Source organism: Zootoca vivipara, chromosome 13 (genome assembly GCF_965207765.1).
Source record: "Zootoca vivipara chromosome 13, rZooViv2.hap1.1, whole genome shotgun sequence".
Taxonomy (NCBI): domain Eukaryota; kingdom Metazoa; phylum Chordata; class Lepidosauria; order Squamata; family Lacertidae; genus Zootoca; species Zootoca vivipara.
In genome coordinates this window covers 3638761-3658509 of record NC_142596.1, presented here as the reverse complement: position 1 = coordinate 3658509, position 19749 = coordinate 3638761, and the positions used below count along the sequence as shown (strand labels likewise).

Below are 19749 nucleotides of genomic sequence, written 5' to 3'. Positions count from 1 at the left end.
AGAGATTGGCTGGTGTGATGCTGACCTCCCCTGTCAATGTATATCTCTTTAAAATTGGCTACAAGCCATCAGGAATATAATCCTTGATGGGGCTACAGTACATCTAGCCACCAAACACTGCCACTTGTGGCCAGGGAAATGCAGCCAAATAAACATTGCTGTCTTCTTTATTGCTGTTGTAGTTAGTCTTCTCAAGGTCATGCAGAAATATCTGGCCTTGATATTAATTAATTATATTAATTATGATAAATCTAAATCACTCTTTTGGAACATCAGACCTCAGGCCCAATTGTTTTTCAGCGTGACCTTGGGGATAAAGCTCAGGACTCAGACTCTGAGAAATCTGAAGGAATCTGTCTTACCTTTTTCAATTTAATATTCCAGGTCCTTCATATAATGTCCCCCCACAAAAAGATCAGTGGATGGCATTCCATCCTCAGCAAGTTTGTTTTACAAGCTCAAAAGGCCAGGGTTTCATCATTTATTCTGTACACGAAGTCCTGGTTGGGGGTTTGGCCTTCTACATACAGGCAACCCCTCTTTTGTGTGTGTTCAAAGAACATGTGACCTGTGTATGTGCAGGCTGTTTTTGGATCCGGAAGAGGGCATAATGGGAGCCCCATGGGGCAGGCTTCTGTGTGCTCCACTAACATGCTTGATTACCCAGAAAGCAACCCCTGTACAAATCAGGGTTGCCCCTACACAATTTTATTTTGAAGCTTTCCAAATCTATCAGGTAGTTCCAATACTGTCTCCCACAGTGGGTAGCTGTGAAGGAACTGCAATTACCTTCCCCACACTTGCAGTAGAAGGGAACAGCAAAATAATCAGCATAGGCATGATGACTATGTAGAACCTCCACTTTCAGAAACTGTAAGCCACAGAATACTACTTGCTGGGGAGAAGGAAAGGATATTTGCCTCCAATCTCTGGGGTTTTTTTTTATAGGCTACTCAGACATTGGTCACTGTGGGAAGCAGGATGCTGGTCTAGAGAAATCTCTGCTCTTAATCCATCAAGGGTCTATTTGTTTCTGAAAGAGAGAGTATTTCAAGGCCAGAAAAGGGTGAAAATAGGTCCCATGTTGCATGGTGGAATGAAAAGTGGTTCCCAGTTCTGAAAAGGTTGCAGACTCCTGCTCTAGACAACTGAGACAATTGCTTATAGATTTGCTGGGATAGTCCCAGCAAATCAAGCTCTCTAACTCAGTATTTATCTTCAGCACCCAGGAGGCTTTTTCTAGATAACACACATTGCAGCTGCATCCTTTCTTTTGTCTGTTTATATAATGCCACTTTTCTTCGTTTTCTTGGCATTTTAACTGGGATCCCCCCCCATTCACTAATGAAACCATGTCTGAGGCTACCCATTGCCTTCCAGTTTGGTCTTATACTTAAATCTCATGACTGTTTACTTGATTGCACAAGCTTGCGAGCCTGGAAAAATATTTACAGGCCAGCAACATCAAATTGTAGAAATCAGTGACACATTTTAGATATGCATAAGACTGAAAAATAAATTTCATTACTATGGGATCTGGGTGATTAGCTTGTTTTTCTATCCCTTGTAAAAATGCATTTACAGCATTTTGTTTTCAACATGAAATAACCCTTATACTGGTTGTTTGTGTCCAAATATATATCTGATTTTTTTAAAAAAAAAAATCTTCATTGTGTTATATTTTTTAGAAGAGGAAATTGAGAGAGGTAGTGGCTTGCAAAGCAAAAGGAAGGAGCAGAAAGATATGGAATGTCAAGTTATTAGCAAAAATGTTTTGTATTGAAAAGATTGGCAATAGTGGTTTGTTTCTTTAAGACTATATATGCTATCATGTCAATTCACACAAATCTCATGGGACTAAGATCTTGTTTTTCTGTATACAGTCAAAAAATGCTTATTCCATTTAAAATTATTTGTTAAGTTACATGGTGAACAGAGGGAATATATATACAGTATATATCACCTTCAAATTGAAGGACAACCAGCATACATCAGAATTAGATTTTAAGCTTTGCAGGCTTAAATTTCTCAAGAAGAGATTACCAGAGGCAGGGCTGTGTCTTTGAAAAGCTGTCATATGCCATATAAATCTTGGTAGTGATTGTAGAAAATGTCACATTAACACTTGTAACTCTGTGCTAACTTCTTCCTTCAGTATCTAGCTTGATGTTTATCTAACAAAAACTTACTTTTAGAAAAGATCTGTTCATTTCTGGTAAGATTTTTTTCTTTTAAAAAGGAAGCGAAGCTGAATTGAACTATGACTCTGATATGTGATGAATAAATTTCCTTAGGAAAAGGTTTTATGACCTCAGCAGTATCTCAGTGAGTCGAGCGTACTGTAAGTTAAAGCTTCAGTACTGATGAAATGGGTTTGGTTTCTTATTCTGGAATAGTGCCAAGAAGTAAGCTACAATAATAGTGGGCACAGTGGAGAACAAATGAACTAAGGATACAAGCTTGTAGCCAGAGTGCCACATTCAGATGAGTGCTCTCCACCATCCACCAGCCACCAGCCCCAGCTCTTGGTATTCAACAGATTCAAAACCACAAGCAATTTCAGGTCCTGAACTCAACATCCTGTTTTTTATATATATGCCAAGATAAATAAAATAACTAAATTAGGAAACCAAAATATTGACCTCATTTTTATTCATAACCGCAGCATTTTCTTCCCCAATACTATCTTTTATTTCTGGTGTCCTCATCATCCCCTGCCCCCTGGGTTATAAGTGTTAGACTTGTGCACACAGAGAAAATCTGTTTATCTTTCAGTTGGAAATTAAGTGTACCAAAGCCAGCAAAAAGTACTACCAAGATAATGGAACATCCATTGCCCATAGTAACATAAAGCTTATGAATGATGAATAAATATTTGTCAGTTGAATTGGTTCTTGAAATCTAGATGTGAAATAAGCTTAACCGTCTCCATATCACTACTACATTTAGTTGCTGCAATAGTTCTGATGCTGATCTGGAGCCTTCAATAGTCCTGCTTATATTGTACAGTATACTAAGGATATATGGGGGGGGGGAAACACCTCTTACCAATTTCATTTGATACTGTCAGTGTCAGTCTTCTAGTGCCTCTTCCTTTAGCTCATTATAATCTTGTAGTTGGAGAAGTGTTTTTTCCCTCAGGAGTCTGAGGAAATCATTTGCATTTTGTTTAATAAGAGGTTAAAAGCATTCTATTTGTTGCTTTTACCTCCTCTATGTGTAACATTAATAACTACAATGATAGCTGTTCTGCAGTGTGATAGAACCATTTAAAGCTGTTGCTATTATTATTATAATTTCTATAGTGCTTTAAGTGTACAGTATAAAATACCTTCTGTTTCTTAATTACAACCCCATTGCCATGTAAGGGAGCAGCTTGTCTAAGCTTAATGGCAGATTGTGGATGATTACCAAAACTGTACAACTATGTGACATAATGCATTTGAAAGTTCAAAGAATTGCTTTCATGGGGAAACATGCAAATATTTAGTAGTAGTAGTAACAATTTTTTTTGTTTAACTATAAGCTATAACAAAGAAAAAAGACATTCAGAGTTGAGCCCCATATTTGGCTCTTAACTAGCTGGTAGCCAATGCAGTTAGAGAAGCATGCAATGTAGCATAATTTTCCTATCTGACAGCAAAAAGCACACAAACTTACTTGATGTAACTTTATTTCTGCAGCTAAACTCAGATCATGAGAATGCTTTAAAAACATACAGAAACGCTGCTTCAAAGGAAATTTCTTATAACAGCCCATCTAGAAGGGCAGAGGCCATAACATGTCTTAATTCTGTAGAAGCAATTTTATGTGGAACCGAAGTAACTAACTACAGATAGTTAACTTTTTGATTGTCTTAATACAGGGGTAGGCAACCTCAGGCCCATGGGCCGGATGCGGCCCAATCACCTTTTCAATCCGGCCTACGGACGGTCTGGGAATCAGCGTGTTTTTAAATGAGTTTTACATCTCTGGGTTATTTGTGGGGCCTGCCTGGTGTTTTTACATGAGTAGAATGTGTGCTTTTGTTTTAAATGCATCTCTGGGTTATTTGTGGGGCATAGGAATTCGTTCATATTTTTTTTCCAAAAAATAGTCCAGCCCATCACATGGTCTGAGGGACAGTGGACCGGCCCACAGCTGAAAAAGGTTGCTGACCCCTGTCTTAATACATGGATACAGCCTGGAAAAACTAAAGGAATGGATAGTTAACATATCAGTCATAGAAGCTCTCTCATATTGAAACATTTTTACCTGAAATTTAAACACTGATTAGATCATAATCAGCTCACTGTCAAGTTCACTGACAACTGTATGAAAAGTAGTAACTTGCTTTTGAGAATTCATGGGTATGCCATCCTAGGGAAGCCAACATGAAGATGACAGAGATAGATAGCATTCCGTTACAAAAGTTTTAAGAGTCAAACTTGCATTCTAGTCTGGACAAAAAGCCAACCCACAGAAGGAATGCCAACAAAGAGGGTCAATAGTATCATATATAAATGTAGGCATTGCACATGCGGATGAAACAGCCTTCCTCCATAACCGCTGAACCGAATTGAAACAAATTAGGGCAGAACGTACCTTGCCCATCAGGGAGGGATCTGGCATAAAAATATATATCGAAAAACCACACCTTTCATACCTAAAATAATGATTAAACACACAAAAAGTGCCCAAATTAGACGTCACCACCAGAAGCTCTGAAGACTCCAGCAGCATCCAAAAGCTGCGCCACAAAATCCCACAGCAACCAACTGAAAACAGTCCTTTTGCAGCAACAAGGCCCAGCTTTTTCAATAGGCCGCAGCATTGCCAAGCAGGGAAAAACAAACAGAATTGGGCCTTTCACAACGGGGGGGGGGCAGGGATGAGGCACAACAAAGGGAGGGGGAAACACATAGCCATGGGGGGGGAGGACCCTGAGTCAGCCAAAGCAGTGGGGGGTGGGTTGAGACAGGAAAAACTGAGTAGGCCGACCGCCAAAACGGCCAAAGCCCAAAGCCTCTCCCGGCGGCTGCATTAATAAACGCCTGGCAGCATTAGGCAGTCATTCATCATTTCTGCTAACACGCACTTGGGGGCACGGCGAGGGGTTTTTGCTTTTTAATTTAGTGGGTGTTGTGTCACATGCGAGGCTACGGCAGCCATTTTAAGTAAGGGCAGTCATGCCCCTTTTAACCTAGGCTTTATACTATGACTGATTGCCAGCCTCTGTGTCTTAAAAAAAACCCAACAACCATGTACTTTCTCTCCCCAGTTTAAGTCCTCGGATATTTGCCGTGGCCAATCCCCCCCCAATTTACAATCCCCTATCTTCCCCTCACCACTTCCTGGGTTTTTTATGGAACCGAACAGCTCGGGTACTTCGGAACACGCCTTCTGTTGCTACGGGGCTGTGGGGCTTCGCTATTTGACACACACCCCCCCCCCCGCGTTGGGATTTTTAAAGTAGTTCTCTGGGTCCTGGGGTGCATCATCACCCTGATCCTTTTCTTTGCCCAAACAGACCTCTCCCCCCTGGCTTTGGGCTTTGCCCAAACGGACCTCTCCCCACCTTCCTCAACACCAAATACTCCTCAATTATACCCACAATAAAAACCATAAAAATGTTACAAACAACACATTAAAAAAAAACAAAATACATCCCATCCTACATTCCAAAAAATTACACCAAAAATAAAACAACCAAAAAACAACCACCCTCACCAAAATCATACACTACACGCCAAAAAAATGACAACCCCAAGTAGAGAAATAAAACATTGCAAACAGCACAATAAAAAAACCAGCGCCACATCCTACATTCAAAACACCTACTCCAAAATTAGAAAATCCAAATAACCAAACAAACAAACCACAAAACACACAACAATGCCCAAATCATACAACACCCACCAAAATAAATGACAACCCCAAAAATAAAATTAAACAATAGTAACTTCTGCTTCTCATGTTCTTATTTCAATATATATATATATATATATATATATATATATATATATATATATATATATATGTTCACGATGCGTGCGCAGGGGCCAATATATGGAGATACAGGGGGGAGGGGCCAACACTCCCCAGGGACAACCGAGGGCTTAGACAAAAGTGCATGCTGGGAAATAGAACCCAAAAGCTGACAGTTCCTTCTCCAAGGGTGGGGGCACAAGTATGGAAATACAGGGGGGAGGGAGCAACACTCCCCGGGGACAACAGAGGGCTCAGACAAAAGTGCATGCTGGGAAACAGAACCCAGAATCTGACAGTTCCTTCTCCAAGGGTGAGGGCCAAGGTATGGAGAAACATTCCCCGGAGACAACAGAGGGCTCACTTTCCATTTTTGAGCTAACAAAACATGGGCCATAGTTGTTGCATACATAAATAACCTTTTCTGACACTTTGGGATTTCTGTCTGAGTTATCAGACAGCAGAAAGGACTCTGTTTTTTGCGGGAAAGTAATTTAAAAATAAAATAAAAATAAAATCAGTTCATTACAAATCATTTCCCAATACTCTCTTACATGTCCACCACATGCAAAATAACGTTCCCCTCTCCTCTTTACACTTCCAGCACTTACCGTACCTGATTCTGTCTTGTGAATCTTAGCAAGCCTACTCAGAGTTAGATACCATTTATGAATCATTTTCTCTTTCAAAGAATAACATGCTGTGAATTTCAAGTCACTTTTCCAATGTTTCTCCCAGAGGAGAACTAACTAAAAAAGATTGGCAACTTAAGTTGACAGAATATGCAGAACTTGCAGATTGTGTCCTATATCTGTGGCCCAGTGTGTCATTGAGGCTTTAACTAGGTCGTGTTTTGTTGCCCATTCTAATAACAGGTTATACATTTTAGGCAAATGTTTATCTTTGTTTTGCAAGAGTTCTTTTTTGAATTGTGAACTTTGGTCTGAAAAAAACATTCTTTCTATCTAATTTCAACATATCATATTACTGATGATATCTGATATCATTAGATCCTTGCCATTTTTAAGACTGACTAAAATGTGTTCCCAAATCTATTTATAATATTTCATCTACCCTGTCAGCAATTCTTACCTGGCCTGTTATTATTATTTTTAAATACTCAATCACACAAAGAAAGCCTAGATGAGAGTAGTAGGAATACTCGTACTTGTACTCCTATACGTTGTGTATGGACTATTGGGGGGGGGAGGCTTTTTTAAAACTGCAGATTAGGCTTCAATTGGCACTACTGAATAAGGACTAAAATGCTCTCTATATCTCAAATTGCCACAGGTTTGATAAAAAATTTTCTGGAATCTAGTATTTGTACATTCTTAATTGTTGTATGCATACTTGCTCTCAAAAAATACTTTGAAATTACACTGGATTCCAATTTGTGCAACATTTATCCACAATATATATTTTTCATACCAGGATCAAGTCTAGAATTTGTGAAGTAATAGAAAAGAAAAAGACCTCCATGTGTGATCAGAATCCTTTACTATCACTGCCCATGTTCACAGGAATAGGAGCTGACCTCTTGGGGCTTTCATATTCATTTTCTCTCCTCCTCTCTTTGTTGGAGAAATCAAGTACTGAGTGTTTTAAAACTGAAGGTCTAATCCTATTGCTGTCTTTAATTAGCTTTGCAAAGTGAACGTAATAATCAAATTAGCGTTGGACAGAGAAAGCTGTCATGTGGGAGCGATACCAGTGAAGGATTTTCAGACATTATTTTGATGTACATGTTATTGTGTGAATATTTTTTCTGCTGTATTTAATAGGGAATAAATGCTTTTAGTTATCTAGCTATTGAGTGTGGTCTGAATACATTCAAAGCCCTCTGCATTTTTGCCCTGACATTATCTTATGGTTGCTTTTAACACCTGCTGCACTGTCATCACACAACACAAGCTGATTTGTTAGCTCCCTTATTTCTGGTTATGGAGAAGATGCAGGAAAATAATTATAGATCTCTTCCTGAGCCCAGTCCATACAAGTCCATGCAGTTCATAAATGTACACCACTAAAATTACACCTGTCACATCCTAATAAGTAGAGGCTTGACAGGCATATGTCAAGAATGCTTTGATGGTGTTTCCTGCTTGGCAGGGGGTTGGACTGGATGGCCCTTGTGGTCTCTTCCAACTCTATGATTCTAATAGATTTTAGAGGCCAGCTAGATTACAGTCTTGAGCCAGAAAAACTGGAACAGCTAGGAAAATGTTTCCTAGCCATTTGGTTCCGGGCAAATACCACATGAATGCACACGAAATCACCTGTCCTTGATGCAAGATCCCACAGCAAGCATTTGAGTCATTCACCTCTTGGTTTTTTATGCTTTCTTGTCTATTTACTCTTCTAGACAGTTGCCTCATTTATTGTTTGCATGCTGCAGTTGCAAAGAAAGAATTAAGCATATATTACTTGTTGCACTGGACAGCTAAACGAGCAAAGGCATGGCAGAGGATCAGTTATTCATATATGCAGCTGAATCCCATACGCTGCTTGTCATTAATACAATACATTCATTAAGCTGAATATGGTAGTGTGATGAATTTCATACTAACAGGCATTCTGTTTCCTTACAGATTTCTCAGGGGACGCAACTTATTCACACACTCTACTGTGATAAAAATGAACTGTTGTCTTCATTGAAAAGAAGCGGTATAAGGTCCACCTAACACATGCCGCCCAAAACTGTTACTTAAAGTCTACGGAAAGTAAGTCAAATGGACCACTTAACGATAGCTTTAAGAATCTCTCTAGCTATTTTGGGATGAAGAGCAGACAGCCTTAACAAGTGCACTAATTTTAGCAGGTTAAGACAGCTGCTGTTTATTCTTAAATAAAGCATATTGAAGAAATAGATCCTAGGGAAGGAAATGAACCCTTGTCCCATGTGACAAGCACTGTCCCAAACCATGTGACTGTAAACCAGTGGTGGTGTCTCTGTGTTAACTGTTTTATTTTGGTTTTTCTCCCCTGCTTTTCTTTCTGGGATTCTAATCTGCTCAGTGCATTAGATTGATTATTTATTTCTATATCATCCGGTCTCATCTTAATGATTTAACACAACTTGCAACAGTTTGGGAATCCTCAAAAATTAAACAAAAATGATGTATACTCTTTTTTGTTTTTATCTCTCAAAGTTATGTCATTTCTCACAGAATGAAAATGTTCACATATACACACACAGACACTCTTAATAAGAATAATATATCGCATTGTATCCCACAGAGTAAAATATAGCAGAGAAAAAGAGGCACATTAAGAAATGCTTCTTTGGAGGGAGAATTTTGGTGGAAACTTTATTTGATATACATCACAACCAATTCATATTATATTCTTTCCAGACACAGCATACATTTAAAGCATAATAATAATAATAATAATAATAATAATAATAAATTTATTATTTATACCCTGCCCATCTGACTGGGTTTCCCCAGCCACTCTGGGCGGTTTCGAACAAAAATATTAGATTACACTAATTTCTTAAAGATTAAAAGCTTCCCTAAACAGGGCTGCCTTCAGATGTTTTCTAAAAGTCTGGTAGTTGTTTTTCTCTTTGACATCTGGTGGAGGGTATTCTACAGGGCGGGTGCCACTACCGAGAAGTCCCTCTGCCTGGTTCCCTGTAACTTGGCTTCTTGCAGCGAGGAAACTACCAGAAGGCCCTCGGCACTGGACCTCAGTGTCCGGGCAGAGCGATGGAGATGGAGATGCTCCCTCAGGTATACTGGTCCAAGGCTGTTTAGGGCTTTGAAGGTCAGTGCCAACACTTTGAATTGTGCTCGGAAACGTACTGGGAGCCAATGCAGGTCTTTCAAGACCGGTGTTATGTGGTCTCAGTGGCTGCTCCCAGTCACCAGTCTAGCTGCCGCATTCTGGATTAATTGTAGTTTCCAGGTCACCTTCAAAGGTAGCCCCGCATAGATCATATTGCAGTAATCCAAGCGAGAGATAACTAGAGCATGCACCACTCGGGCGAGACAGTCCGCGGGCAGGTAGGGTCTCAGCCTGCGTACCAGATGGAGATGATGAACAGCTGCCTTGGATACAGAATTAACCTGCACCTCCATGGACAGTTGTGAGTCCAAAATGACTCCCAGGCTGCGCACCTGGTCCTTCAAGGGCACAGTTACCCCATTCAGGACCCAGGGAGTCCTCCACACCTGCCTGCCTCCTGTCCCCCACAAACAGTACCTCAATCTGTTAGCCACCATCAAACCTCCAACTGCCTCCAGACACTCACACAGGACCTCCACCGCCTTCACTGGTTCTGATTTGAAAGAGAGGTAGAGCTGGGTATCATCCGCATACTGATGAACACCCAGCCCAAACCCCCCGATGATCTCTCCCAGTGGCTGCATGTAGATGTTAAAAAGCATGGGGGAGAGGACAGAACCCTGAGGCACCCCACAAGTGGTGGCACCCCAGGGGTCTGAGCACTCATTCCCCACCACCACTTTCTGGACACGGCCCAGGAGGAAGGAGCAGAACCACTGTATGACAGTGCCCCCAGCTCCCAACCCCTCTAGATGGTCCAGAAGGATGTTATGGTCGATGGTGTCAAAAGCCGCTGAGAGATCCAGCAGAACTAGGAAGCAGCTCTCACCTCTATCCCTAGCCCGCCGGAGATCATTGACCAGTGCGACCAAGGCAGTTTCAGTCCCATGATGAGGCCTGAATCCCAACTGGAAGGGATCCAAATGGTCCGCTTCTTCCAGGCGTGTCTGGAGTTGTTCAGCAACCACTCACTCAATCACCTTGCCCAAGAATGGAAGATTTGTGACTGGGCGATAGTTGGCCATATTGGCCGCATCTAAAGATGGTTTTTTAAGAAGCGGTTTAATAACTGCCTCTTTCAGCAGGTGTGGGAAGGCTCCCTCACAGAGAGAAGCATTCACCACCCCACAGAGCCCATCGCCCAGCCCTTCCCGGCTAGCATTTATAAGCCAGCATTGGCAAGGATCAAGTTTCACTCATCCAAGCAGCCTGTCCACATCCTTGGAGGTAACAGATTGAAATTGATCCCACGCAATTTGACTAGACAGGACCCTAGCACTCCCTCGCCCCGGCCCTGCTCCCACGGTGGAGTCTACCTCTTCCCGAATCTGAGCGAATTTATCTGCAAAAAACTTTGCAAAATCATTGCAGGAGATCATGTGGCCCGTGCTGGGCCCCGATGGAGCAGGTGGTTCCGCTAAATTGCGAACCACCTGAAAGAGTCTCCTGCTGCTGTTTTCTGCAGATGCAATGGAAACGGTGAAGAAGGTCCTCTTCGCCGTCGCCATTGCCACTTGGTAGGCTCGACACTGAGCTCTAACCTGTGTCCCGTCAGCTTCAGAATGAGTTATCCGCCACCGGCGCTCTAGCCGTCTCAGTGATTGTTTCATTGCCCTCAGATCCGTGGAAAACCACGGGGCTGTCCGGGCTCCATGCAATCGGAGAGGGCGCTTCGGAGCCAAACAGTCAATAGCCCTGGTTAACTCCACATTCCAGCGGGCCACAAGGGAATCGGCTGAAAGGCCACCAACATGGGATAAAGCATCCCCTACCACTCTCTGGAAACCATTTGGATCCATTAAGTGGCGGGGGCAGACCATCTGAAACGGTCCAACCTCCCTGCAGAGGGGAAGGGTTGCGGAGAAGTCCAGTTGCACCAGGAACTGCTGTGACCGTGGCACTTCTTTAGTTTCACTTTTCTTTAGTGTCAGATCACCAGCATCCATAGAGGTGAACACCAGGTCCAAGGCATGTCCGCAGCTATGAGTTTGGCCAGACTTATTCAGGGACAGCCCCATGGAGGCCATGCTTTCCACGAAGTCCCGAGCAGCCCCTTGTAAGGTCCTGTCGGCATGGATGTTAAAGTCCCCTAGGACAACCAAACTAGGTGTCTCCAGGAGAACATCCGCCACAACCTGGAGCAGCTCGGGCAGGGAATCCTTGGTGCAGCAGGGAGGTCGGTACACCAGAAGGAATCCTGTACTGCCCCTATTGCCCAACTTCCAGAACATGCACTCAGAGAACTGGGTCATCCCAATAGGACACCTGATGCAAACTAATGACTTCCTAAAAATCACTGCAACACCCCCCCTCCCCACCCACAAGGCCTGGGTTGATGTGCGTAAGCGAAACCTGGTGGACAAGCAGCAGCTAAAACAGGTCCATCTGCTTCATCCAACCAGGTCTCCGTTACATATGCCAGGTCAAGTCCTCCATCCGCGATCAAGTCATGGATGGCTGTGGTCTTATGAATCATTGACCTGGCATTGCACAGCAGCACCTTCAGGTCATGTGGGTATGCCTTGCTGATTCCAGTATCCATCCGGTCAGGACCAGACCCAGAGGCAGGGATAGTCCTCAGACAATGGCTAAACCTGCCTTCTCGGTAATGACATAGTCTGGTCTTAGCATAACTCCTCCTCCTACCCATGATCACTGACATTTGTTGTCCCAGTGCATCCCCCCCTGTGGAACCTGCCCCAGCCATTTTGTTGGCTGGGACCCACTCCCAGGCAGCCCTGACCCCTCCCATTAAGAACAAAATAAAACTGATGAAGTATGCATGCACACAAAAGCTCATACCAAAATGTAGGTGCTACAGAAGGATTTTTTTTATTTTGTTTCGACTCAGACCAACACGGCTACCTACCTGTAAAATAAAACCTATATAAGCACACAACAAAAAACACAGTAAAACAATAAAACCAAAAACAATAAAAATTACAAATGTGCCAAAATTAAACAAATTCCCAAACCTGACTAAACATCCCTCCCATCCACCCCACCACAAAGTATTTAAAAAGGTAAAAAGAAAACAGTCATAACTTCCCCAAAAAATCATGAGAACTGTAGTTTGTCCACCACAGGGCTATAATTCCCAGCACCATTAATAAATTACAGTTCCCAGGAGTCTTTGGGGGAAGCCTTGTGCTTTAAAATGATGTAGCCATCTCCTATGAGTATGAATTTGAACGGTTTATATGTCCAGTCTCAGACTATCAGCGAGTTGCACTGCAGCTTCTCAGGGAAGGAGGTAGGCTTGTGTTCGGAATGGGTGGGATGTTGGTCCTTCTTCATTTGGACAGAGAGATCAAGATAGTGAAGGAAATTAAGCTCACACGGTGTGTCATATAAATCAATAGTCAATGCTTATATTTTATGTTTCAGAATAGTAGTTTGATGCATTGTAAAGCAAAATAGCAGGTTATTGCCTTTAGTTGATGCTTTGAATCTCAGATTAATTATCCCTCTGAAACACATGAACTCTACTGATAATGAAGCACAATAAAATAAGCAAAAGGTTAAAAATATATATCCTGTATTTAAATACAAAGAAGTGATCAGCATGTAATCTGAAGAGCAATTTGCTCTCATCAGGGAATGTAACTAATTTTGGAATATGGCTTTTTAAAGCAACTCTCCAGCAATTTATAGTGTGCCTGTTTTTGAAAATGGGTTAAATACCTATTCAGATGAATAATTTGAAGAGAAAATGATTGACTTGAGAGCTAGGAGGAATTTCTTTTAGCTCCTAGACATTTAAAAGGACAAAACACTGTTCATTGATACTGATTTTAATATACATTAGGATGAAACAGCATGAAGGTTGTAACTCTACATTGTTCCTATTCAGGGTTCATTACTCCACCAGCTCTTAACTAAGCACTCTAGCAGAGTTCTCAAACTTATTTGCCCTACCGCCCCATTCTCAGAAAAAAATTACTCTCACGCACACACACACGGAAATCTACCTTCTTTAAGTGAACAAACAAACAAAAAGATGCAGTGACAAATTTGTGTTCTTTTATGTATCTAAAACCCATGGGGAAGACTGGGATGAAGCCTGCCGCCTCGGTCCAATCTGCCCCAGGGCCAGGGCCAGTGCTACAACCTGCCAACCATTGGCTAAATAGGCAGGCAAGCTGAGATCCACTTCCTGGGCCTGGCTGAAGCCAAAAAGGGCTCACGGGGAAAACCCCTCACCTCCAGCATGACCGCTGGATCCAGAGGAGGCATTGTCGCTGCCCCACAATGGCGCCCGACCTGACAGTAGGCATCATTACAGAACAGGTGAAGCATGTACAAACAGGTTTTTTTAAATTCTCTTCTCTTCTTTATGCTTCCACCACTCCCTTATTTTTATTCAATGCCCCCAAATTGCAACCAAGGCTGCTACCATCCCCTGGATTATTTCAGCACCCCCTAGAGGACAGACTCACCCACTTTGGTAAACACTATACTGTAGTGTTGATGGCAATGTAGCTCTCCAGTTTGGGACTTGCTGCAACCCACGTAATTTTTGAAGGGTTCAGGGCTGATTTCTAATCCGAAACCCAGATGATTTTTGTGTCTTAGAGTGCAAGGTTTAATACCCCATAACAAAATCTACTCCTCCCCTCCTGCCAAATATCGCATGAATTCTAAAGTGCTCAGGTTTGGGTCTCGTTGCCTTGAACTTTCCTTTAGCAGTGTTGGTTTGAGACATTAAACCTTGCTCCCTTTTCTTATAGGAAAGTTGGGCCTGGCTACCAGCCTTATAGGAAAGTTGGGCCTGGCTACACAGGTGGCCTAAAAATAATGAATAGACGGCGAAGCTGTTCATGGACCACGTTTTTAGGCTGCATGCAGTAAGAAAAGTAAAATAATTGAGATATTTTTATTTTTAAAAAATTATGCCACTTCCATGTGATCTGAAACTATATAAGAAAATCTGGAACAGGGTGGAGCAGGTAAATGTGAAGGAGGGAACTATGTTGGGATGGATGAACAAGGCAACTTCTGGAAGCATTGGGCGCACAAAATGAAGTCAAGTTGTTCACCTGTATTCTGTTGTTGTTGTTTATTGGATTTATATGCCACCCTATACCTGGAGGCCTCAGGGCTCAAGACTTGCCACAGCTCTCTAAACTTCAAAATAAGATTATAGATCCCATTCATATGAATGGGATGATTCCTGCTCTGTATCTTAACTAAGACATTTATATTTTTATTTCTCTCTTTCAGGATTAAGATGGTACTATGGCTGCGTTTTATGTAGCGGAATGAGGAGCTCTGAGACTAAGCTGCCACTGCTGTCTGATGATGATGCCACCACCACCACCATATTGAAAACCAGAAAAAGTCTTTGAGCATTTTTTTTCCTGTATAAAGTCTTCACTTGCGGATGGAAGGACAGTTGAATGGTGATCTAACTGGGCTTAGTTCAGTGGTGGAGCACATACTTGCTTTCACTTCAGGATGAAGAAGGAAGGATGGTAGGTGTAAGTTTAAATCTACCGAAAGGGAATGTAATTGTGGTGAATATCTATGCCCCAAATGGATGTAAAAAGAATTTTTAAAAAAGAAATTGGGAAGGAAAATGGGGGATTGTATAACGGATGAGGAGATTATTCTTTTGGGGGATTTCAATGGGGTTATAAAATCTGAACTAGATCGAACAAAAGGGGGGAAGAAAGATAGAGGAAAATTACCAGATGTTTTCTTTAATATAACTCATAATTATGAATTGAAAGATGTTTGGAGGAGGGACAATCCAGAGGAGAAAAAAATTACTTATTATTCAGGGGCAAAAAAAAATCAGCTTCTAGAATTGATATGATATGGTTGTCATCTGGATTATTATCAAAAGTGGTTAAAAGTGAGATATTGGATAAATCAATAACTGATCATAACTCAATAATGGTTAAAATAAAAGAACAGGAGAGGGGAAATATTAGATGGAGATTGGATGAGAGAATCTTAAATGATGAAATATTCGTAAAGAAATGAAAGAATTGTTAAAAGAATTTTTCAAGAACAATACATCAGAAGAAATAGTGCTAACAATGATATGGGATGCAGGTAAAGCCTTTGTTTGGGGTATATATCTTCAACAAAAGAGCAGAGTCAAAAGAGAGAGAAAAAAATATGGGAAAAATTAAGAAAGAAATCGAGAAAGAAAAAGAATTAGTAGAAAATCCCAGAAACGAAAATTTGGTAATGAGGATAAAAATTTTGCAGAAAGAATTGTCTACAATGGTAGGCTATGAGATGGAAAATAAAATAAGATGGGCCAAGCAAAAAACGTTTGAGTGGGGGGGGGAGCTGGGAAACTTTTGGCATGGCAATTAAGGAAAAAACAAAAAGAGAGAATGATTATGGGGATTATAGATGGGGAAAAGAAATTGAGAAAATTAGAGGATATACAAAAATGCTTTGTCCAATATTATTTAAAAAATTATATGAAAAAGGGAATATAAACGAGGGAAAATTGGAAGAGTTTTTTTTCAAAACGGGGGAAAAACAGATTACAAAAGAGGAAAAAGAGTTGCTTGACAAACCAGTGTTGCTGCAGGAGATATATGAGGATATTAAAAAATTAAAAGTAGGAAAATCACTGGGGATGGATGGCTTGTCAAGTCAGCATTACAAAATATTTTGGGAAGAGATAGGAGGACTCTACCAAAAGTTAATAAATGGAATTTTGGAAAGAGGATTATTCCCTAAAACATGGCGGGAGGCCTATATAACTTTAATACCAAAAGGCGAGGAAGAAATAAAACAGGTGGGGAATTTTAGACCAATCTCTTTACTTAATGTATATTATAAAATCTTTACAGATATCCTTGCCAGTAGATTGAAGAAAATATTGAATAGGATCATTGGGCAGGATCAGCAGGGTTTTCTACCGGGAAGGAGTATGGCGAAAAATATAAGATTTTTTTAATTTAATTGAATATTTAGATTGGGCACCAGGTAAAAAAGCAGCCTTTATTTTCTTAGAAAAAGCCTTTGATAATTTATCATGGGATTTCATGGAAAAATCGTTAGATGAAATTGGAATTAATGGGAAATTTTTGAAAGGAATTAATGTGATTTATAATAAACAATTTGCTAGGCTAATCTTGAATGGGGATGTGATGGAGGAGTTTGAAATAGGGAAATGAACCTGATAGGGATGCCCCTTATCCCCATTATTATTTGTATTGTCAATCGAATCCTTATTGGATGATATTAAAAAAGATAAAGAAATCAGAGGGATAAGAGTGAGAGGGATTATTTACAAAATAAAAGCGTTCGCTGATGATATGATAGTAATGTTAGATGAACCAATGGAATCAATAATAAATCTTAAAAAAGGATTAAAAAATTCGGCGAAATATCAGGGCTTAGAATTAATGTAAATAAAACAAAAGTAATAATCAAAAATTTAAGGAAAGATGAAATATCTAAATTGGAACAATTCATGGAATGGGCAATAGTAAAAAAATATATTAAATATTTAGGTATTGTGATTACCGCAAATAATATAGATTTGATTGAAAATAATTATGTGAAGTTATGGAAGGAGGTAAAAAAGGATATGGAAAGATGGAGAGATTTAAATTCATCATTCTCAGGTAGGATAGCTACTATAAAAATGTCGATATTGCCCAGGATCTTATTTTTATTTCAAATGTTACCTGTAGTGTGAAGGAAAGAAATATTTGGTATATGGAGAAGGGATTTAAGTAATCTCATTTGTCTTGGGAAGAAGGCGAGGATTCAGTACAAATTACTCACAGATATTAAAGGAAGGGGAGGATGGGGGGGTCCCTGATCTTAGAATTTACTATTCATCTGCGTGTTTGTGTTGGCTCAAAGAGTGGATCTTACTAGAAGACGAAGAGCTTTTGGAAGTAGAAGGATTTAGGAATGTTATGGGGTGGCATACATATCTTTTACAGGAGGATAAGGAAAAATATAAACATTTTTTGGATCATGTAATAAAGAAGTCAATTTTTTAAATCTGGAAAGAATATAAAGATCTAATCCAACCCAAAACACCCTGGTGGGCCTCTCCATTAGAGATGACTGCAATGGGAGGAAGAGGTAAAAATGAAATATGGTTAACGTATCAAGACTTAATAGTAAGAGAAGATGATCAGCTGATGTTGAAACCATACGATCAAATTAAATCATTCTGTGCCAGTTGGCTACAATATTTTCAATTACAAAGTTTATTTAAAGAACATAAGGAGATAGGATTTGGAAAGGAGAAATCTAAATTGCAAGAAATTATAACCGAAAATAATAATAAAAAATTATCAAAAATATATAAATTTCTATTGGAGTGGGAACTAAAAGATGAAGAAATAAAATGTGTGATGATTAAATGGGCCCAGGATTTGGGAAGACCAATATTTAAAACACAGTGGGACAAATTATGGAAAACGACAATGAAATTTACGGCCAGCACGGGAGTTAAGGAGAACATGATGAAGTTAGTGTACAGATGGCACCTGACCGCAGATAAGATAGCAAGAATTTATAAGAAAGAATCAAAAAATTGTTGGAAGTGTAAAAACAAAGTGGGTGACTATTTTCATTGTTGGCGGGGGTGCATAAAAATTAACAAATTCTGGGGGGAAATTTATGAGGATATGAAAAAGATGTTAAGGATCACTTTTGGGGGGGAAACCGGAATATTTTTTTGCTAAGTCTGATACCTGAAAACATACCAGAAAACAGGAAAAACATCTTTCTTTATGCATGTGCGGCGGCAAGATTGTTGATAGGTCAAAGATGGAAAAAAGAGGAGGTACCTACAATCCAGGAGTGGCAGATAAAATTAATAGAATTTATGAATCTGGCAAGGATGACTGCGGCAATTAGAAATATATCAAAACAAAGATCCAAAATTGAATGGGAACATGTGGAAGAATATTTTAAGAAAAAAAGATATAAAAACAGAGATAGCAATCTGTTTAGACTAGGATAACATAGGGGAATACAGGAGAAAAATTGACAAGAAGGGAACATTTACAGTGTCTTTATTTGTGGGAAAAATAAAGGAAAGCAACGCAAGTAGTATAAAATAATTCTAAGGAAAGCGATATGTTATTGTTTGGAAGTGAATTTTATTTGTATATTATTCTTTGGGTGGCTTAAATTGAATTGATGGTAAATTTGCTTTTGTATTGGTTTTTTAAAAAGTGAATAAATAAAGGTTTTTTAAAAATTAAGCAACAACAACAACAAGAACAAGAACCCACCCACAGCATATGAATTGATATGGCTAACTTGACCCAACATCCCCTCCCGCTCTCACACACAAACAAAACTCCCTGCAGTCAACTGAAGGCAAGCAACCAGGCCCTGCCCCCCCACCTCTCTCACTGCCAAGGAAAACTAATAAATGAATAGAAAGAGCACCGTACAATGTGACACTGACAATACACTAGGATGAAAGGTTATGACCCCTCTTCTCTCCCCCCTCACTCTTCTCTCCCAACCTTATACTGTATACAGCATTAAAGTCTTACATTGATCTGTAGAAAAGACTTTATGATCTGAAAATAGAGACGATGTACGTACTTTTGTAACCCAAGAAAATATTTAATAAAAACATAATGATGATGATGATGCTAAGTTGTGTGTGTGTGTTGTACAGATGGGGGTGGGTGGGTAGAGAAGCCGCTCTTACTTTGCAGCTCAAGTAAAATAAATTCCAATATCTTAATGGGAAAAGATTGTGCTAGCATTTCCTTAGCTGTGACTATTAGTTCCATTAGCTACCTACACACTAGCCCCTATTCCAATGATTCACTGTCATATACTGGTGCGATTGCTGCTTTTCTCAGCAACTGGATGGTACAGACAGCTGACAGTAGTTGTTGAACACACATTGCATCACTTAAGTTGAGAACAACTAGATCATTGTGCACAGGAAACAGGACTTCCTACCTCTTCAGAAAGAACTCTGTGCACAGAATTTATTATGTCATTAACTTGATATGTGCACAGTCTGCA

At 40.2% G+C, this 19749-nt stretch overlaps 1 protein-coding gene across 5 annotated transcripts in view; it reads left to right on the top strand.

The window, feature by feature from the left end:
- The window catches only part of OTUD7A (OTU deubiquitinase 7A), a 102424-nt gene that overhangs the window by 19341 nt on the left and 63334 nt on the right, over positions 1–19749 (top strand). For all 5 annotated transcript variants that reach the window (XM_088656603.1, XM_088656600.1, XM_088656602.1 and 2 more), the window contains 2 exons: positions 8559–8690; positions 14983–15233. The gene's annotated coding sequence lies outside the window, so the exon portion shown is untranslated. The remainder of the gene's footprint in view (positions 1–8558; positions 8691–14982; positions 15234–19749) is intronic.